A 23,352-nucleotide genomic window follows, 5' to 3' on the forward strand; every position below is an offset into this window, starting at 1 on the left:
AATATGAAGATATATGTTTTACTGAAAGGATAGTGAATCTGTGAGATTCTCTGCCCCATCAAACTGAGATTGCTCTTTCCTGGGTGCAATTAAGATAAGGTTCTTCGATGTTAAGAGGTAAGTAGAATATCACCCAAATTAGTTGTACAAAGCTTCTAATGGAGAACATCAAATTCAAGGCTTTAAAAATGGAAGCATGGAATCCAAAAGCAAGGTAGTTACATTGAATCTTTATAAATTAGTATATGGGTTTGCGGTTACATTCATTTCCGGTTGCCATACTCTTGAACGAAGGTTGAGGTCAAGCAGCTCAAAAAAAATTGTACAGGATATTAACTTGAATGATCCCAGAAAATATATCATCCTAGTGAGTCAGTTGTTTGAAGAGCTGGAATCATTTTCCTTACAGCTAAGAAATTTAATGGCATATTTAATTGAGGTGTTTAGAATAATGAGGGATTCTGATAAAATAGGAGCTGGTGGAAATGTCAGAAACTAGAGGATACACATTTAGAATATTTGATGAAAAAATTCAGGATTTTGAAAAGCAGCTTAGCACTTTGTGAATGGCATCCTTTATGTAAAAGGATGGTGGAAGCAGTAAGAATAATGCCTTTCAGATTGGATTTCTGCTTAAGATATAATGCAGAATAATGTGGAACGTGGAACTGGACTAATTATAGCTCTCTCTAAGAGCTTCTGCAAGCACAATGGGAGTAAATGATCTCCTTCCGTGCTGTATTATTAAGAATGAAAAGTCACATTTTCAATTTCTATTTAGTACAAGATGTAATATAATGAAAGAAAATTCGTAATGTTCCTTTTATTTTCAAGTTATAATAAAAACAAAACCATAGAAATTGCATCGCTGAAGTCTGTAGAAATTGGAAAAATAATACATAAACTATTTTATGTAATGAATGGTGTATGGCTAGAAAGTAATGCTAATAGTCTAGAAGTTCCTGTATGATTGCAAATCAAAATATTTATGCTATATTCATCATTAGCCTTATCAATGCCACAATTTTCTGCCAATCATATTAGTATTTGTCAGAACCTGGAAACAGATATAGACAAGCAGAAGTCAATATAAACACAGGGGGTGCCATGCTATTAGCAGTTAGCGTGATGCTATTATAGCTCAGGGCGTCAGAGTTCAGAATTCAATCCTGGCATCCTCTACAAGGAGTCTCTGTAAGTCCTCCCCATGGAATGCATGGGTTTTCTCCAGCTCCTCTGGTTTTCTCCCACAGTCCAAAGGCATACTGGATCATTAACTGGTCGTCCCATGATTAGGTTGGGGTTAATTAGGTTTGTTGGGGGTTGCTGGGGTGGTGCTCCTCAAAGGGCTGGAGGGGTGTACTCCATGCTATATAACTAGATAAATAAATAAGAGATTTAACAAAGATTAATTAAAACATTTGTCATTTTAAATATCTACTTTTATTTTTACTTTACAATTTTGAAATTTTAAATATCAGTGCAGGTCACAGTATGGAAAAATAATAATTGTCAAATGAATCGTTTAGAAACTTATAAATTCTGATGCTTTCCAAAGTACTCAACTTTAAATCTATTCAGCAGAAAGATGCTGTTACTGCAGACATTTTGCTACTTTGCATGGGGAAAAGATGATATTTTAACCATCAAGAGTTTTTCAGTATAGGTGATGAGAACTGGTAGAACACAGAAGAAAATGACCCAAGGTTTAATGTGAAAATATTGTTGTTACGACATAGAAAGAAATCTTTCAGCCTGTGCCAGCTCTTTGCAGAGCAATCCTGGTATTCCTTTCCCTCTTCTCTTTCAAATAACACTGAAAATTATTTTCCCACAAGTTTGTATCCAATCTCCTTTAAGAGAACTGATTCTGTTTCCAATCCCTATGCAACCATTGAGTTTCAGATTAGAACCGCTTCCCTTGTGTAAAACAAAAAGTTTTTTTTGTTCATTTCCTGCTTTTATCTTTTGTTCTTTAACTTGTATGTTCTCTGGTGCTTGAAGTGACTTTTAAGTGGAACATCTGTTTATTCTCCTTAAACTACTCTGATCTTGAACATCTCTGTGAAGTCTGCTGTCAACATCCTCGCTCCAAGGAGAATAACCCCACCTTTTCCATTTTAATTGTGTGGCTGACACTTTCTTTGTTGCCTTGCATGTTTTTCTTAACTATATATTTATCCATTTCTCCTTTGAAGGTCACAATGGAACCTGTCTTCACCACTTCAGGCAATGCATTCCAGATTCCAACCACATTCTCTTCACTATCATACACATTCAGTTTCAGATTCAGATGTATCACATGTCTGTAGAAACATACAGTGAAATGTGCCTTTTGTGCTAACAATTAACATACCTGAGGATGTGCTGCGGGCAGCCTGCAAGTGTCGCCCATATTCCGGTGCCAACATAGCATGCCCACAATTTTTGGCAGAACAACACAAATCACAACAAAATAGGACATAAACAGCAAAACAAACCCATTCCCCCCTCTCACACTCCCTTCCAGTCAGCCCCAAAGACAGACAAACCTCCAATTCCAGGACAGGCCTTAAGTATCCAGTTTCCAGCCTTCAATCTCCAGGCTTTGACCATTGGGCTTCAATTAACCTTTTGCCTTTGATCTTTGGTATCGACCCCCAGACTAGCCAATGAAAGAAACTTCAGGCTCACTGATTGACTAGCCCGCTTGCTTTCTACTTGCATGGACATCCAATCCTGGGACCTACTGACCTGGAACAGCTGGATTCCACGTATATCCTTCATCACCTGTCCATGTTTCTGGCCTTCGAGCGCGGAGTGGAGATCTAGATTCTACACATTCTTCATCCCAATGTCCATATCACCAAACTTTGAATGTGGAGTGGAGGCCTAAACTCCATATATCCTCCATTACCCCTCCATATCACCGAACTGTGAACACAGAGCAGAGCGCTAGGCTCTGGATGTCCTTTGTCATCCGTCCATGTCATTACACTTTGAAAACAAATTGCGGAGCAGACCTCCAACTCCTCCACATCCCTTTCCATAAATCCTAACCTGGCCTCCACCCTCCCTCTCAGTCCCCAAAACTACCTTTATGAACTTAAAATAACAACAATCTAAGTCTGAGCCACAATCTTGATGGAAACCACAGCTTGGTGCCATCTTGACTGGAGTTCTATGAATGCAAATTTTAATTATCTTTCTACCAGCTTCCTACTATGCATCTGCCAAGACCCCAAATCATCTATATACTATACCGAAACTCTCATGCTCTGTTTGTCTGTCTGTGACCTCCAATTAGCGCAAACGGTGCATTACAGTGGCACTATTTTTGGCTAAATCAATTTAAAATGCACTAACTTACAGAATGCAGGCAAAGGTCAGGGTTATATATTCGTATAAAATTGTTCACTCGCCAAAATCAACAGCCCCACTTTAACCGGAGAGCCAATGTCAGCCATAATTGAAACCGCGATGCAACACCACGACGCATGTGCACGGCCAGCCTCAGAAGCAACTCACGATGCTCACAGCAACGACACCAACTGAAGCAAAAGGACAGGGCAGCTCTGTTTCAAGCAGTCACATTCTGCTAATCACCATCAGCATGTGCAGGATTGGGACCCATCAATAAGAGATAATTAAATCTTATTATAATGACGTACTTTGAGACACCCATCAAACCCTTTGCTGCAGTCAAAGGACAGCGGTGACTATATCACATCTATTTAGGAGAGCGCCAACCATATCATCAAGAATAATCAGCATCCTGGAGGCTTTGGTGTTACTGCTTGGTATCTTCTATCCAGCATTAGGGTAAAAGAAAATATGGTCAGCCTAATTATGCCGCATGGAAAGAGAAAGGGGACAATATGGTCAAGACATGACGCCAAACATCGTCGGGAAGCAGCAAGGAGAGGGAGAGAACAAGAATCGGATGAGGCCAGTGTCGCATGACTCCAGGATAGAAACCATAGAAAAACTACAGCACAGAAACAGGGCTTTTGGCCCTTCTTGGCTGTGCCGAACCATTTTCTGCCTAGTCCCACTGACCTGCACACAGACCATATCTCTCCATACACCTCCCATCCATGTATCTGTCCAATTTATTCTCAAATGTTAAAAAAGAACCAGCATTTACCACCTCGTCTGGCAGCTCATTCCACACTCCCACCACTCTCTGTGTGAAGAAGCCTCCCCTAATGTTCCCTTTAAACTTTTCCCCTCTCACCCTTAACCCATGTCCTCTGGTTTTTTTCTCCCCTTGCCTTAGTGGAAAAAGCCTGCTTGCATTCACTCTATCTATACCCATCATAATTTTATATACCTCTATCAAATCTCCCCTCATTCTTCTACGCTCCAGGGAATAAAGTCCTAACCTATTCAACCTTTCTCTGTAATTGAGTTTCTCAAGTCCTGGCAACATCCTTGTAAACCTTCTCTGCACTCTTTCAACCTTATTAATATCCTTCCTGTAATTTGGTGACCAAAACTGAACACAATACTCCAGATTCGGCCTCACCAATGCCTTATACAACCTCATCATAACATTCCAGCTCTTATACTCAATAACCATATAACCATATAGCAATTACAGCATGGAAACAGGCCATCTCGGCCCTTCTAGTCCATGCCGAATGCTTACTCTCACCTAGTCCCACCGACCTGCACTCAGCCCATAACTCTCCATTCCTTTCCTGTCCATATAGCTATCAAAGAGTCAGGACAAAAAAAGATGAGCGAAGAAGAGACAGAGGAGGAGAGGCTTGCACATCTCCAAAATGACAACAACTGGCATAGAAGGAGGAGAGACGAAGACAAAGGAGCTGAGAAATGCACGTCTCCAAGATTAGAGACAAACAACAAACAGCAGAAGAGATGAAGGGACGGTGGGATGAAAGGGCTGCACGTCTCCAGAATGACAAAAACAGGCACAGAAGGAGGAGAGGAAGAGACAAGGGAGCTGAGAAATCCACCTCTCCAAGATCAGAGACAAGGAATAAACAGCAGAAGAGATGAAGAGACGGGGGATGAAAGGACTGCATGTCTCCAGAATGACAAAAACAGGCGCAGGAGGAGGAGAGGAAGAGACAAAGGAGCAGAGAAATGCATGTCTCCAAGATCAAAGACAAAGAATAAACAGCGGAAGAGATGAAGAGAAGGTGGATGAAAGGACTGCACGTCTCCAGAATGACAAAGAGAGGCACAGGGGTGGCAGATAAACCAGAGATGATGCCATCAAATGTGTCCTTCGTTAAACGAGAAGGAGCTACATTTGCCTTGCTACGCGTCGTCCTTCTTTAATAAACTAAGGTTTTCTTCTTCAGTTTCCAAAGCAAAGCGATACCAATAGCATTCAGGAAAATTTAGTGTCATTCTGGTCACATCAGCCTGCACTACCCTTCTCTCAAAGGTGCCCCAATGGGTCACCCCGTTGTCTAGTTTCATATACATCTGTCAAACCTCCTCTGAGCCATCACTTCTTTGAACAAAACCACCCTACCCACTGTAATCTCAAAGATAAAGTAAAAGTTGAGTTTATTGTCATAGGCATAGTACATGTATGCACAGGTGCTATGAGAAACTTACTTGCAGCAGCATCAAAGGCACATAGCATTATACAAACAGCTTTGACAAGAAAAACATACATTATGCATAAATTATTCACAATTTTCACAAGAAGCAAGGAAAAGTCCATTTTAGTATAAAGTGATCAAAGTGGTCACAGTGTTGCTAAGCATTGGTGAATAGGGCTTTGCCAGTTGGTTCAAGAACTGACACACACAAAATGCTGGAGGAACTGAACAGGCCAGGCAGCATCTATTGAAAAGAGTACAGTCAGTGTTTAATGAACGCTATATCTCTTCTCTATTATCTTTTTAGACATGTTCAATATTCAACACGATCTGTTTGTTATTTTGCCTTCCTGATTTAATTTGGAGAACAGCACCCCTGCACCGTTCTCGCACTAACTAAATTCCTGACACACCATTAACAATCCATTCAATTCACAGCCCATATATGTTGCACAACATGCTTATTAATATCATTTACATACACCAAGGTTTTCTCAACTTTTTTTCCTAAAAATCAGCATTATATTGTGCTCAAGCTCTATTAATATCTCATTAATTGAGTTATATGTGAAATATTTAATACTTTATATTCTAGAATATGGAAAATATATGGATGCCAAGATAACATTAAGGTTAGCACAACATTATTACAGCTTGGGGTTTTGGAGTTCAACGTTCCTTCCCAGCATTGTCTTAGAAATTTGTGTGTCCTTCCCCTGAGTGCATGGGTTTCCTCCTTGTGCTCCGGATTCCTTCCACAGTCCAAAGACGTACTGGTTTGTAGGTTAATTGGTCATTGTAAATTATCTTGTGATTAGGCTGGGGTTAAAAAGGTGAGTTGCTGGGCAGTGCAATTCATTGAGCCAGAAGGGGCTGTTCTGCGCTGTATCTCTAAAAAATATATATTACTATTAGAATGAACTAAAAGGCAGTATTTAGGCTTTCAAAATACTGAAATATTCCAATAAAAGCTCACAATAATTTTTAAAGGACAATGTAACAAAAAGAGTTACCTAAATCTTCAGCAGCAGTATTCATCAGAGCCAAATTGCTTTGTAAATATATTCACTGTGACACTAAATCTACAAAGTAAAATATTTATGAAGTAAGGAGCAAACAGATACACTTTTGTTGTGATATCTGATATGGAATTGGAATTTATTTTTTACAGATAATGTTTCCTTTTTGAGGCATTTGTTAAAAGTTAAAACTTTATAAACTTTCCTCTCAGCCCCAACCTCCTATCTTTTCATCATATCTCCAAACCCTGATTAATTAAGAATCTGTCAACCTCTGCCTTAAACATACCCAATGACTTGGCCTCCACAACCACCAATGTCAATGAATTCCACATTCTCTGGCTAAAGAAATTCTTCCTTATCTCCATTCCAAAAGGACACCCCTCTATTCTGAGGCTGTGTCCTCTGGTCTTAGACTCCCCCACCATAGGAAACATCCTCTCCACATCCACTCTGTTGAATTGAATGATCTTTATTATCATTATACATAGGTACAATGAAACCTTGTTTGGCTTCCTCTCAGGCAATTAAATAAAGCCGTAGATAAAAATAAGACAGTAATAGAAAAATAGTATTAAATAGATAAGTAGCAGAAAATAAGTTGCAGCAGCACCAGAATATCACAGTAGTGCACCAAGTGCCATTAGTGCAAGTATTTGAGTCCTTGTGTGTGGATGTGTGTGTGTTCACAGTTTCAGTCATTGTTCTGTGGGAGTGGTGTGATGGAGGCCACAGCTCTGGGATAGAAGCTGTTCCTCAGTCTATTTGTTCTGGCTTTTAGTGTCCTGAAACTTTTGCTGGACAGCAGCAGGTCAAACAGGGAGTGGCCGAGGTGTGCAGTGTCTCTGGTTATGCTGATTGCTTTCCTCCTGAGTCTGCTGGAATAGATGGTGTCCAGTCCTGGGAGCTCTATCCTGACAATTCGCTGGGCCGCCTTCACCACGCGATGCAGGTCTTGTCGCGCAGCGGCTGTGCAGCTGCCATACCACACTGCGGCGCTATTGGTCAGGGTGGTTTCAATTGTGCTTCTGTAGAAGTTAAGCAACAGCTTTTGTGGGAGTTTGGCCTGTTTCAGCTTTCTGAGGAAGAAGAGTCTTTGTTGTGCCTTTTTTACAAGCAACATGGTATTGGTGGTCCATGCCAGCTGTTTTGACAACATAACTCCAAGGAACTTTAGGTTTTCCATACTTTCCACTACCTCTCCATGTATATGGGGGGAGGGGTGTACTCTGTCCTTTGATCTCCCGAAGTCAATGATCATCTCTTTTGTTTTAGAAGTGTTAAGGACCAGGTTATTGTCCTTACACCACTCCGTCAGATGATTCACCTCAAGCCTGTAGGCTGTTTCATCCTCGTCCGAGATCAGGCTAACCACTGTGGTATCGTCTGCAAATTTAATTATGGAGTTGGAGGTGTAGATGGGGGTGCAGTCATGTGTGAAGCGTGTGTAGAGCATAGGGCTCAGCACAAAGCCCTGTGGGGTGCCTATTTTTAAGATGAGGGTGGTGCAGGTGTGCTTACCAATTCTGACTTGCTGTGATCGGTCTGTGAGAAAGTCCATGACCCATGAGCACAGGGAGAAACCAAGGCCAAGAGTGTTCAGTTTGCTGACCGGTTTATGGGAGATGACTGTGTTAAATGCAGAACTGAAGTCCACAAATAACATCCTCACGTAAGTGTTCGGTTCCTCTAAGTGAGTCAGAGCAATATGGAGGGCTGTTGTGATTGCATCCTCTGTGGAGTGGTTTGCCCGGTAGGCAGACTGGCATTTGTCCAGATCAGGTGGGATTATAGCCTTAATGTGTGAGAGCACAAGTCTCTCAAAGCACTTCATGGCTGTGGGTGTCAGCGCTACAGGGCGATAGTCATTCAGGCACTTCACAGCTGATTTTTTTGGGCTCTGGGATGATGGTGGAGGTTTTAAGGCATGTTGGAACAACAGCTTGTTACAGTGAGAGGTTAAATATACTTGTAAACACCTCAGCAAGCTGGTCGGCACATGCTTTCAGTACCTGGCTGGGCACGCCGTCTGGGCCAGCTGCCTTACTCGCATTCACTTTCCTCAGGGTGGATCTCACCTGATGTTGCTTAAGGACCAGTGTGGACTCATCGCCAGGTGGGTTGAAGAGTGGAGCAGCCTCCTCCCTCTGAGTATCAAAGCGGGCAAAGAACTGGTTTAGGACATCAGGCAGTGTGGCGTCATCATCTGGCAGCAGATTATTGGTTTTGTAGTCTGTCAGTGCCTTGATGCCTTTCCACATACTGTAGGGGTTGTTGTTATCAAACTGTATTTGCGCTTTGCATCGCTGATGCCCCTGCGGAGAGTCCCCCGTGCTTCACTGTAGGCTTGTTTGTTTCCTGACCTGAAGGCTGCATCGCGCTCCCTGGGTAGTGCCCTCACATTGCTGTTGATTGGGAAACACCCTAATTGTCTTTTGTGTTGTTACATTTTCTGTGCAAAATTTAATATATCCTAGGACTGAACCAGCATATTCCTCCAGGTCTGCTCCCTTTGCGAACAAGCCCCAATCTGTGTTGTCAAAAGAGCCCTGTAGCATTGAGGGGGCTTCCTCAGACCACACATGTACTGTCTTGATAGTTGGTTTTACTCTGCAGATCTGTGGTCTGAAAACTGGGGTCAGTGTGAGGGAGATGTGGTCTGATGTTCTAGGTGTGCAGATGGGGTCGCTTTGAATGCCCCTGGAATATTTGTGTAGACTTGGTCTAGTATGTTATTTTCTCGTGTCGGGAAATTCACATTTTTGTAAAATTTGGGCATGACCAGTTTAAGATCTGAGTGATTGAAGCCCCCTGCTACACTGATCACTCCGTCCGGGTGAACCATGAGCTGTTTGTTGGCGCTATCATGTAGCTTTTCCAATGCTAACTTAGCTTTAGCTTGCGGAGGAACGTATACAGCCATAATTATTATCGTCGTGAATTCCCTCGGGAGAAAGAATGGTCTACACCTTACTGCGAGGAGCTCCAAGTCCGTGCAGCAATGTTTATCCACAATGTTCACAGCTGTGCACCAATTATTGTTTACATAGACGCACAGTCCTCCTCCCCTGCTCTTCCCGGAGTCTAGGCCTTTCAATGTTCAATAGGTTTCAATGAGGTCACCCCTCATTTTTCTGAATTCCAGTGAGTACAGGCTCAGAGCCAACAACACTTCTTCATATGACAAGCCTTTCAATCCTGGAATCATTTTTGTGAACCTCCTTTGAAGCCTGTCCAATGTCAGCATATTCTTTCTTAGACAAGTGGCCCAAAACTGCTCACAATACTCCAAGTGAGGCCTCACCAGTGCATTGTAAAGTCTCAACATTACATCCTTGCTTTTATATTTTAGTCCCCTTGAAATGAATACTAACATTTCAGTTACCTTCCTCACCACCAACTCAAACTATATATTAACCATTAGAGAATCCTGCACAAGGGCTCCCAAATCCCTTTGCACCTCAGATTTTTTAATTTTCTCTCCATTTAGAAAATAGTCTGCCCTTTTATTTCTTCTACAAAAGTACATGTCCATACACTTCCCGACACTGTACTCCACCTGCCACTTCTTTGCCCAGAAGTGTTTTGTTTGAATTTTTAATAAAGTTAAGATTCATACTGTAATCTACTTGAGTTTTAACAGGCAAACTGAGGCAGGCTCTGTTTCATAAGGACCAAATATTCCCTAAGGCAAAATTTCCTGTGATTTTGGCCTATTTTATCTTGTGTCTCCAATTACCATGAAACCTCATCCTTAGTAATGGACTCCAACATCCTCCTAGCCATGAAGTCAGGCTAACTAGCCTATAATTTTCTGCCTTTTGCCTTTCTTCCTTCTAAAAGAGTGGAGTGACGTTTGCAGTTTTCCAGTCCTCAGAAACATTCCTGAGCACCACATAAAAAGTATATAACACCCCTTCAGCTGGAAAGGTAGTGGAGAATACATCAAATGCAGAAAATCTGATCTTCAGGACATCTCAATGGAGCCAAGTGACATGCAGCTAGGACAGTGGAAAAGAGCCATTTTCCTAGAGGATATGAACCTCACAAAAGTTATTTAACAGAAGACATCAGATGATGACTGAAATCTCGAATAACTAATGACAGTGAAAGGTCTGCCAGAAAGCTTCCATGCAACACCAAGGGAAAGTGAGGGAGTCGGGTTCTAATTCTGATAAGATTTTAAAGAGTTTGGAGACTATGCTATTCAGCATGAAGAAAATGGGCAACTTCATCATAACATTTGCAACAGCTTCCATTGCAGTATTGGTAAAAATTACCCAATAGCTGGATAATTTAGCAGAAATTCAGACAGCCACCTTGCAGTTTCAGGTTGCTTTCAAAGCAGTTACAGATTGTTTTGCTAAAGGAACTTGCAGGGGGGTCGCAGCAGCCCAGCAGTTTGTCCTGTCATATATAACTACAACTGCTGAAGCACTCCTTCAAGGAGAAGGTATAGTTGCAGTGAACACATACCTCCTGCCTCTCTGAACATGGCAGATCTAATCAACCCATCATTGTCACTCCAGCAATAGCCTTGCAATTACTTGTCAATCTCCGGTCTAGGTTGTGGCAGCCTATACCAAGGTGAAATAGTACAAAGTCTAGTGTTCCAGGACAGAATTACTTGAGGTTGTCCTCTGTGATGGAACGCTGTCACCCTCACTGAATGTCAGCAGCCTTCCACTAGCCGTGCTACCGTCATATGGGTTATCCCATGGAGGATCATTAGGAGAGGCAACCACCTGAAGGCACAAAGTGATCACTAGGGTGTACAGTTGTTGTTTCCATTCAATATCAATTGCTGGAACCATTAAATGTTGTTCAAAGTATTTGATCACTCTGGGAGCCAAGCCGAATTGGAGGGATCGTGAATGGCTTCTCCGGCAGCAAAATCTAGGTCAGAAGCAAATTGCTGGGTGGCGCGTTCCAGGCCTGCAGCGATTCAGCACGGCGGGCCAAGGTCCTAGTGTGAGATTTGGCCAATTTAAACACAGGCCCAGGTAGTCTGGGGGCTCCTCTCTGCATGACACTAAGGCTGTGAGACTCCCCCAGGTTGCTGTGCTTCATGTCTGGGAACCTTGACTTGTCCTGCCAGTATGATGAACTGATTACTGAGGCTTTGGGCCTACTCCAGGCTGCTCCATGGATTTGGATCTAAGGACTCAATTTGGTTCAAATGCTCTTGTTTGCTTCTATCGTTTGCATGATTTGTTTTGTGGGGTTTTTTTTGCTCTTTTTCTGTGGGCACTGAGGATTGTTCTTATTTTTTAATTGTGTTCTTTGTGTTCCTGTTAGCAAACAACTAACTCACAAGGTTGTATAATTTGTACATCCTTTGATAATAAAAACATTTTGAAACTCGATTCTTTGAAGTATTTATTTTACTTTCACTTTTATTTTTCTATCATAGCTAATTGATGGTTAACAATACAGGGAAGGTAAGTTTTGGAATTATGGGTAGATTGTAGAGTCATGGTTATACAGTATGGAAATTGGCCATTCCAGTCAGGTGCATATAGCCCCCTGGTAAGCCTCAGGCTCGCTCAGCTCGTTTTCATCTAGGGGGAGCAACCTTCAGCCCCGCCAAACTGGGTAATCAAGTTTGTGTGGTTGCTGTGTGATGTACCCCACCCCGCCAAATAACAGACAATACACCATATGCGATTAAATGATTACACTTTATAGATCTTACTGGAACTATGTAATTAATAGAGATAGAATATAAAAGGAAAATAAAAGGTGCCAAACTTATCAAAGTTCAACCACTTCGTGCACAATAGTTGGAGCTCAATTAACGGGGTCCTCTTTCCACCATTCGATCCGCTCCGACCCTCTCGACCCACCGCCTAGGACCAACCACGGTGGTCAACCAGATGCTCCACACGAGTCTGTCTTCGTCTCCTCCCCTCGCCAAAGACCCTGGGCCTCGGACTCCTGCTCGGGGTCGGTCCCGCAGCCCAGGGTCGCAGCATCGCATCTCCTCTCTCTGTCCCCATCGCACCTTCTGCCCCAAAGCTCCACAAGGCAATAGCTTACAGACACACAAGAAAGAATAACATCTATCCCAATCGGTTAGCAAATGAATACAATTCTCTTTATAACCCAAACAAGCTGCTAGAGAGAGAGCTTTCTCAGCAGTTAACGTAACAAAGAGGCCATTTTATTCTAACATAACAAAAAAGCCTTTTTGATTAGCTTCAGCAGTAACATAAAAGAAGAAACCCCTTACACTCTCCCCCCACCAAATTTAGTCATGTCCTCATGACTTCTAAATAACTTGCCAACTATTCCTGCAGACACAAAAACCCAATCCAGGTACAAACAGTCACATGGCTCCCCAAACAGTAGACCTTACTCCCTGTTCCACGGGCGCTACATAGGCCAACCTATCTGGGAGTTTCCTAATCCTCCGAGACCTCCTCACTTAAACCCTTAAGGCTTGGACCCTACTGGGGACACCTCGGGTCTGCTTGCCAACTCCTCTCTCAATCTCTCACTCATGCCCCCACTGCACTCAGAGCCCCCTGTCCCATGTCCAGGGCCCCGCTTCTTTTCCTTCAGGGTCCTGCTGTAACCCAGGCTGCCCACAGCTAGCCCCTCCCCACTACACCTGACTCAGTGGGAGAAGGGCCAAAAGACTCTTCCTCAATCAAGGGGAAGTTAGCAAAAGGCAGCATGTACCACACATCCCACACATCATCCTTCGAATCCGTATTCTTCCTCATTCCCTCGATCGGTAGCTGCTGTTTGATTTTCTCCAAACTGAAGCACTTAGTCTGGGCTGCCTGGGCAGCCTCTTCAGCCTCTTGCAGTCGAGACGTCAGCTTCTCCTCTGACTCTTCCAACTCTCGCCCCAGTCTCAGCAGTTCTGACTCACGCTTCGTGTCCATCTCCATCTGGGACACAATCACCCCACCAGCTTCTTCCAATCTGTTCTGGATCGATTTCTTGAGTTTCTACTGATCCTTTCGAAAGCTGGTCATTGTTTCGTCTCTCCGGATTAATTCATCAGTATATGACTGCAGTTTCGGCTTGGAATTCCATTTCCCCGTCTCCACTTCGACGAGCATGAACTCCAAGTCTTCAATGGTTGTCCCGGGCTCCAGCACTTGCCTTACATCATAGTCCCCCAAGGTGAATCCAAATCCTAGGCAAAACTCCAAACACCTCCACATCCCCCATGGTCTTCCTCATGCCCCGCAGGAAGGTTGCAGGCTCCGGATATGCCCTGTGGCATCTTTTCGGATCGGAGGAATCCTAGGGGACCTATAACGGCCGTCTTCTCCTTGTCAGCCTCATTCATCGGGACCTGGCAGCATCCACTCCTCAGATCCAGCACATTATACCATGTCGCACCATACAAACAGACCATCGCGTCTTCGGCCCTCAGGACCATATTCTGGTAGTGCGCCTGTTCAGAGTCCTATAATCCACACACACGCTGCCTACGTCTTCCACAGCTACAGGGGCCAGTCACCGCGACCTCTCTGTCACTGAAGTGTCTTCAGCAGTCAACTCCCCTCCCTCATGGTATTTCGGAGCGTCTGCTAAGAGGGTCTCACCCTCAGATACTTCCCCCAGGCCGTACCACAATCAGCTGTTGTTTAAATTCGGTACCGGCCCAAGGCTGCTACACACGTCCTCACAAGCAGCTCGAAATGCTGGGTGCACAGACAATGCCCCCATGAACTCCAGTTTCACTGACCAATAATCGTCTTCTGGATAATCACTGGCACTGGTACCCCAAATCTCCAGTGCCCTTAATGTTGTCAAGGGTAAATGCTTCAGAAACCGGTTGTAAATTGAACGGTACAACAACTTGACCTGCGCCCCAGTGTTGAGGATGGCTTTAGCATAGCTTCCATCTATCCGTAATGACACACGGGGGCGTGGTCCCTCTAAACCTTCAGGAATAGGGTCTTTTCCTTTCAGAAGTTCCTTGGTACATTGCTGGGAACGTGCTCCCCTGGAGACCTCAAGCCATTCCCCCCACTGGGCCTCCACTAAGTTTCCTGACACCTCTCTGATCAGCTGAACAACTGAAGGAGGGGCTGATCCCCTTAAATGATCCCCCGGCACTGTAAGCAATTTAGCTGCCCTCCTAGCCAGAGAAGATACACTGAAAGCTTTTCCCCAATCTCCTGACACAGGTATGGAAAGCCCCCCAGGCATTGCATTTTACTTCCAGTCGAACCAGACACATTTCCCCGCACTTCAGATAACTGGCAGCTGTCACTACAGGGTAATTGAACCTGACAGTTCTAACACCGTCAACAGCCCGCCTACTCAAACTTTCAAAAATAGAAAAGGAAAATAAAAGGCGCCAGACTTATCAAAGTTCAACCACTTCATGCACAACAGTTGGAGCTCAATTAACGGAGTCTTCTTTCCACCATTCAATCCCCTCCGACCCCCTCGACCCGCCACCTGGGACCAACCATGGTGGCCGACCAGATGCTCCACACGAGTCTTTCTTCGTCTCCTCTCCTCGCTGAAGACCCTGGGCCTCGGACTCCCGCTCCGGGTCGGTCCCGCCGCCCAGGGTCACAACATCGCATCTCCTCTCTCTGTCCCCATCGCGCCTTCTGCCCCAAAGCCCTGCAAAACAATAGCTTACAGACACACAAGAAAGAATAACATCTATCCCAATTGATTAGCAAATGAATACAATTCTCTTTATAACCCAAACAAGCTGCTAGAGAGAAAACTTTCTCAGCAGTTAACATAACAAAGAAGCCATTTTATTCTAACATAACAAAAAAGCCATTTTGATTAGCCTCAGCAGTAACATAAAAGAAAAAACCCCTTACATGCATGACTGGCCATGTCCACACTGAGCATTGAGCACCCATATGTTCAAATCTCATCTTCCAGCACTTGGTCTGAAGTACCTATTTTCAATGTTGTAAATCATGTAAGGTTTCTGTCATGGCCATTTTATCTTCTGTTGTTGAAGTTATTGAAACATTTTCCATCTCTTGGAAGATGAGCACAACTTATAAATATTTGCAACATAAAGTAAACAAAATTGAGAAATTTGGGAAGAATTTCACAAGCTTATTCTCTAAAGCATAGATGATATAAACCTTAAAACCTTAAGCTTGAGATTGGTGCAATTTGTACCCATTGAAGAATTCTACTTATTCAGCAGAAGCTTTATCTGCATGAAGCAATTTGAAGCTCAATCTGTGCTGTATTTGTTTCTTTTTCTGTCTTGTTAATAATAGATGACCCAAAGTAGTTTGCTCTGGAGAAGTTGTTCATTTTTAATAATTTGAAATTTCCCACTGATATAGGAGATAACAAAAACTCTAGCTTTTTTAATCATACAAGAAGATCATCTTAAGGGAAATCAAATTCCAAGCTAAAATTAATAAAAGTATTAGCTCAGAGAGAAGAACTTGTGAGCATGAAGGTTCCTTATGTGGCATCATGTGATTCCACTTACGCTATAATCCTTGCAAAATATGATGATAATCATTAAAAACACTTTTAAAAATATTGTTAGCAAAACTAAATGGTTTTGATGAAACCACAGCATGGATATTGTGTACAGTTTTCCCAAGAAAGGATAGGATGCTCTAGAATAAATGCAGCAAAATTTCATACAGTTGGTACCTGGGTGGCAGGACTGTCAAATGAAGGGGAAAGACAAGATGACATTGCATTTTTGCTCAATACAGGGCGAACTGTGAACAGATCTGCATTGAATTAGAGAGTTACAGAATTATATGGCACAGAAACAGGACCTTCTGTCCAAATTGTCCATGTTGATCAAGTTGCCTACCTGAGTGACTCCAAGTGCAACTGTTTGGCCCACATCCTTATAAACCTTTCCTATTCCTGTAGCAATATAAAAATATTTTAAATATTGCAATTGGCCCCACCTCTACTGTAATGTATGGATCTATTAGGGCAATGACTCCCCTTAGCACTATGTAAGGACTGATAACTTACCTATGCACATTGATCTGCTGTCTACGCGTGCCTATTGGTCTGTTGTCTCTCGCTCTCGCTGCAATGCAAATACACCACTTTAAGCCATCCCCTGTGTGCATGCTTTTATTTAATTGATATGTAGTTGCACAGACACAACAACTTGGCGATGAGTATGAACCCCAAAGTTAGCAAATATCATCAACTGCACCGACAGTTATGAGACGATTGCAGGTCAAGACAGTGAGAGGAGAGAGTTAAACAGCACAGAGAAAGCCGTCATGGACGCTAACAAAGGGATGCGGGAGTAACAATGCACAGTACACAGTGAAAGGCGCACAACTAACAAAGTTAAAGTGAGAAGAACACGACGATGGCTTTAATCGGGAAAGTTGACAAATTTGATAGGGCTGACGAAGGCTGGGAGTCGTATATCGAGAGGGTTGAACTATATTGTATTGGTGGCTGGAAATAGATAAACAAATTGAAGACTTGATCAAAAGCTATTCAGAATGCCAAGAAGTTCAAAATGCACTCCCACGAGCAGCGTTATACCCATGGAAGTGGCCATCATCAGCATAGCAAGAGTATATATTGACTTTGCTGGGCCACTCATGGACTCCATGTTTCTGAATGCTGTGGATACTCATTCAAAGTGGCCAGAGGTCATACCAATGATGTCAACCACCTCAGAAAAGACTTTTTCCACTCTGGGGACTATCTTCATCAGAAACAGCTTACCTGAACATATTGTGAGTGTCACCGGACCACAATACACCTCAAAAGAATTCAGACTATTCATGAAGAAAAATGTCATCAGATATTTCAAGTCAGCTCCTCACCACCCAGTATCAAATGAGTTAGCTGAAAGGTTCATCCAAACATTCAAAAAGTCCATTAAAGCCATGGACTAGGAGGACATTTCTCTACAGCACAACCTCCTTTTGTGTATCGGAACTCTGTTCATGCGATGACAAATCAAACACCTGCAGTACTGTTCATGAACAGAAATCTGAGATCTTACATAGACCTCCTGAAGCCAGATCTATGGAGGGCAGTGTAGAATAAACAGTTCAGCCAGTTGCCAAGTGAATCAGCAAGGAGCTTCGAGGCTGGACAGGAAGTCCTAGCGTGTGAGTACCAAGAAAACAAGTGGACACCCAGTAGGATAGCTACAAGTACTGGACCACTGCTGTACACAGTGGATGTTGGAGATCAGACAGGGAGGCATCATGTGGACCACATACTGGATGCTCAACCGAAGAACACACCTGAGTCAATTGCATCCAACAAGATGGACGCATTACAGCCAACGGGCTTACCTCTCAGTGATGATCGTGTCACTGACAGCAACATGACACCGGCAACTGAGAACATTGTCTTCGACAAGACACCTGCCAAACCTGATGTCACTCTACCACTCCAGAGGCGCAATGCAGAAAGAAACAGAACGCCACCCAGTGAAGTTAGTTATGGATTGTTATTGTCAAAGCATATTTATTTAGAATATGGTTTATGAAAAGGAAATTGAGTGTTATGTACATATATAGTTTTATGTTGCATTAATCTAAAGGGGGAGGAAGTGTAATATATGGATCTATTTCTTTTAGAGCAATGACTCAGTTTAGCACCATGATAATTTACCTATGTACATTGATCTGTTGTCTCTCGCTCTCACTGCAGTGTGAATACACCACTTAAAGCTATCTCCTGTGTGCATACTTTTATTTAATTGATACATAGTTGCACAGACAATATCTACCACTTCTTATAGCAGCTCATTGCAGTAGGAAGCAACATAGTAATAAGCCTCCTTGAACAGAAAATAGTGTTTGGATTTTCTGAGTCTTATCCTTTAAAATCATCCAACATTTATGGTTTGCCACATGCAGCAACGAGATTCTTTTCATCTGGCTTAAAAACATTAACAGATGAAGCAAGTGCTGGGAGTTTGGTGTGAGCAGGGCACTTGATAAACATCTAACATGTGGTGGATTAACACTGTTTATAATATTTCAGAAGATAATACAAATACTACAGTATGTCAAATTATTAATGGCATCCTCTGAAGAATATATGAACCTGAACACATGCTACTCACTTGACACACAAACACCAAACTTGGTGATACATTCTCTGTAGTATTATGTAGAATTATGGTCATCTTATCTTTAAAAAAGGATACACTTACTGTAGAAGGAAAATAGCGGTGATTCACCAGTTTGTCTTCTGGGATTTTAGGTCTATCATATAGCTGATACGATAGCTGAAACAGTAAATCCTCTTTTCCCCTGAGCTTAGAAGAATCAGAGGTAACCTCACTGAAACATACAAAATTCTTCAGAAAGCTTGAGAGGATGGATGATTTCCCAGACGGAAACTATATGCCATAGATTCAAAGTAAGGTGTAGACTATTTAGGACTGAAAGACCTAGTCCTATTCTTAATTGTGTAAGCAGCCTATGATTCAAATATATGCTTCAAAGCTGCTTCAAATTCCTTGGCTTCCACATCTCCGAGGACCTCACGTGGTCTGTACAGACCAGCTCTGTAGTGAAAAAGGCACCACAGCGCCTCTTTCACCTCAGATGGTTGAGGAAGCTTGGTATGGGTCCCCAAATCCTAAGAACTTTCTACAGGGGCACAATTGAGAGCATCCTGACTGGCTGCATCACTGCCTGGTATGGGAACTGTATCTCCCTTAATCGCAGGATTCTGCAGAGAGAGGTGCTGACAGCCCAGTGCATCTATAGTTCTGAACTTCTCATGATTCAGGACATTTACAAGGACAGGTGTGCAAAAAGGATCCGTAGGATCACTGGGGACCCAAACCATCCCAACCACAATCTATTCCAGCTGCTACCATCTGGGAAGTGGTACCGCAGCATAAAAGCCGGGACCAGCAGGCTCCAGAGGAGCTTCTTCCAGCAGGCCATCAGACTGATGAACTCACGCTGATTTGAGTGTACTCTATAATACATTGACTGTTCTATTTATTATCAATTATTATAAATTGCTATAGTTGCAGATTGCACATTTAGATGGAGACAATTTTTACTCAAGTATGTGAAGGATGTAAGAAATAAAGTCAATTCAATTCAAAAACAAAGCAGACAGTCACATCTTTGACTAAAATCACTGTAATATTTATAGAGATATCCATAAGTTGAAACATCTCATTTCAAAAAAAGTACTGAAGGAGGGAATGACATGTAACTTGAAAGGAAGATACTCCATTAAAACTTGTCAGTGCTGGCTGGTAGTATTGGACAAGCTTTTTTTTCTGACACTTGGTCAACTCACTATAGTAGCTGAAGGCTTGTAGTTTTATTACCCTGTTTTTGTTTTTTTTGCTGGTCTTGGATGGACAAATAAGTTTAGTTTGAGAAAATGAATTAATCTTCTGAAGTAAGTGTAAAATCTTACCCATTGCATGATCACAAAATGGCAGCTTGCTTATTCATTGGCCATCTCCCCCCACTACATCACAGGATTCATACGCGTAACAGAGTGTGATACCCCTGTACTTAACTGTAATACTGTGGAAATACTGCTTGGTTAGAGTGCCATATATCAAAATGAGATGTTAAATCAAACCTCTTTCTGCTTGTTCAGGTAGTGGTAAAAGAAAACATATTTCTGTTTTAATATAATTCTACAATGTTCCGCAAATCTCTAGGGGAAAACATCTTCCTCAAACAAACACTTAAGTAAGAAAGACATAAAAGAATCCACTCCTAATTATGGACAAAAAGGTCAGCACAGATATGGGAACATATTCAAAATCAGATATGTAGGTCAGTGATCTCATATGCAATTTGTAAACTGACAGATGCACATTAATTCCAAAAAATTCCAAACTGAAATTTGTCGAGATACAGATGCAGAGTGATAGCTTTTCAGAATCAGGTCTTAAACATCTTAAATCACTGTCTTAAATGACATGAAACTTGTTGTTTTGCAGCCACAGTACAGTGCACATAAAGAGACAAAAAAAGGAATAATGAGGTAAGGTTCATGGATTTATGGACTATTCAGAAATCTGATAGTGAAGGGGAAGAAGCTGTTCCTAAATTATTGAGTGTGGGCCTTCAGGCTCCTGTACCTCCTCCCTGATGGTAGTAATGAAAAGAGGATATGTTCTGGATGCTAATGCTGATCCTTAAGGCTGATTTATACTTCTGCGTCAAATCGATGCCGTAGGTACAGTGTCACCGCGAACCCTACGCAGAGCCGACGCGGGTCCCTACGCCGTAGCCAGCCGCGCACCTTTCCCAAAATGTAACTACACGTCGCGGCAACGCAGACCGCAACAACTGTGATTGGTCCGCTTGGTAGTATCGCATTTCCTCCTACGCTGCAATAGCTTCACATTGGGCGACTGAAGGGCAGGGAAGGAACTCTGGCTGCAATGCTTTCCATAAAGCTTTACAGACCTCCGAAATTATGGAGGACACGTTTCGCTTTTATGAAAAAAGACGCTCTCTTTAAACTTGTTTACTCCGAGAAAGACTACCATGACCATGAAGCCTTGCATGGGCAGGTGTGTGCGCATGCATGACATGCGCGAATTGTGGAGCGACGCAGACACACCAGCGCGCGAGTATAAGTGCTCACAACGTGCGTAGGCTATGGCGTCCATTTGACACACAAGCATAAATCAGCCTTAAGTGATGAGGCACCACCTCTTGAAGATGTCCTTGATGGTGGGGAAGGTTGTGCCCATGAAGTAGATGGCTGAGTCTAAAACTCTCTACAGCCTCTTGCAATGCTGTACATTGGAGGCTTCATACCAGGTTGTGATGTAGGCAGTTAGAATGGTCTCCACCATACAACTATAGAAATTTGCAAGAGTCTTTGATGACAGACCAAATTTCCTCAAACTGCTAATGAAGTGAAGTCGCTGGAATGCTTTCATCGTAGTTGCATCAGTGTATTGGGCCCAGATAATCCTCTGAGATGTTGTCACCTTTTCCACTGCTGACTCTCAAATGAGGACTGGTGTATGTCTCCTGAGCACCCCTTCCTGAAGTCCAAAATCAATTCTTTGGTCTTGCTGACATTGAGTGCGAGGTTATTTTTGCAGACCACTCATCAGCCCATCATTCTCAATTCTGTAGGCCTCCTTGTTGCTATTTGTTTTTCCATTGAAAAAGTAGCATGGCCACAAAAAGTAAATAAATTTATTTATTGAGATTCAGCGTAAGACAGGCCCTCCCAGCCCTTTGTGTCACGCCGCCTATCATCCCCGACCAAACACTGGCCTAATCATGGAACAATTTACAATGACCAATTAACCTACTAACCAGCATGTCTTTGGACTATGGGAGGAAACCAGAGCACCCGGAGGAACTCACATGGTCAACGGAAGAATGTACAAACTCCTTACAGACAGTGGTTTGAATAGAACTCAATAAAGCACAGTCAAGTTTGTCCCGTTGACAGTTTTTACATTCATATGAATGCTATTGGCTAAGTCTTTAGAAATTTTAAAGGAAAATGTAGGATAAAAAATGAGATTAAAGAGCACATTTAAAGCACACAAGGAACGGATATATTTTGGATGAACTGGATTTACTGCACAATTGTTCTGAAGTGATAATGATTATAATAAGTCACATAAAGAGAAAAATTACAGAGTTAAATTCAAGTTATGGCTAGCTTGCCATTATACCTGTTAAAATTTCCATATTATAGAATCTTTAGTCTGGTTTGATAACTATGATTTCAAAACTAAATATTATTATTCTTTTTCAAATTATTCCTTTCAAAGCAGGATACTATTTTGTTTTAGTCCAGTGATTTTATTGAGTAGGATTGAATAATTACTCTTCATTGCAACTGAAAAATATGTAGCTGTCAGCAGAAAATTTAAAAGGCTGCGGAGATTGCCTTGCCATCCCACAGATGCATAAGACAGGCTTGGTGAGAATGTTAAACTTGTCAATGTTGACTTGAATGGAAGGAGACAGTTTTTAATGTGCAAGTTATTTTCCTACACGTGGCAGTTTTCAGGGACATATGCATTGATATTTCTTTTCTCTGCTCCATCTATTTGTCTGAGATGTTGGGTGACCTTGAAGCATCATTTGAGAATATCTCAAAATTCCAAAGGAAATACTGGTCTGGACTCTGCTCAATATTGATGTGGTAGCAACACAACAGTATGCAAGCATAGATATGTGGATGTATTCAGTGTAGTGACCAGTGGTTCTCTTTAGAACTGTGGCAAGCTATAATGTGATTCAGTCCAGTATTTACTGCAAATTGTCAATTTACTTTACAAAGTGTTCATCAGTTGGCTTAATAATTATCAATCTGATCAGAAAATCTGATTGTCAATATTTTGCAAAAAGTCACTTTCCTTTATCTATTGCCTGAGGTTAATACAGACTTAAAAACACAAGAAATAAAAGCAGGAATAACCCATTTGGCCCTTTGAGCATGCCCCATGAGTCATAGCAATCATGACCAATCCACCATATTCCTGTTCTCTCCCCATAAGTCCTGATGTCTTTTGTGTCTGGAAACCTACTTAATTACTGAATTGGCCTCTGCAATCTTCACTGATAGAGAATTCCTCATGTCAGTTCTCAGTGTTTTACTCAATTTCCTGAGGCTGGTTCTCCATACTTCAGTCAGAGAAAACAGCCTGCCTGAGTCTGTCTACCCTTGTCAGAATTGCATATCATATCATCCTCATTCTTCTAAACTTCACCTAATGCAGATTAGTTGACCCAGTCTCTTCTCCTACCACAGTTCTATCATCCCATCATCTCAGCAATTAGTCTAGTGAAGCTTTGCTGCATGCTCCCATGGCAATCATATCCTTT

At 42.3% G+C, this 23,352-nt stretch overlaps 1 protein-coding gene across 7 annotated transcripts in view; it reads left to right on the plus strand.

The window, feature by feature from the left end:
• cfap20dc (CFAP20 domain containing) overlaps positions 1-23,352 on the plus strand; it is a 488,877-nt gene that overhangs the window by 372,656 nt on the left and 92,869 nt on the right. The window contains exon 15 of one of the 7 annotated variants that reach the window (XR_010020441.1): positions 20,484-20,527. The exons of the other annotated variants lie outside the window; for them this stretch is intronic. The gene's annotated coding sequence lies outside the window, so the exon portion shown is untranslated. The remainder of the gene's footprint in view (positions 1-20,483; positions 20,528-23,352) is intronic. 7 annotated transcript variants of the gene reach the window in all.

This window comes from Mobula hypostoma, chromosome 15 (assembly GCF_963921235.1).
Source record: "Mobula hypostoma chromosome 15, sMobHyp1.1, whole genome shotgun sequence".
NCBI classification, from domain to species: domain Eukaryota; kingdom Metazoa; phylum Chordata; class Chondrichthyes; order Myliobatiformes; family Myliobatidae; genus Mobula; species Mobula hypostoma.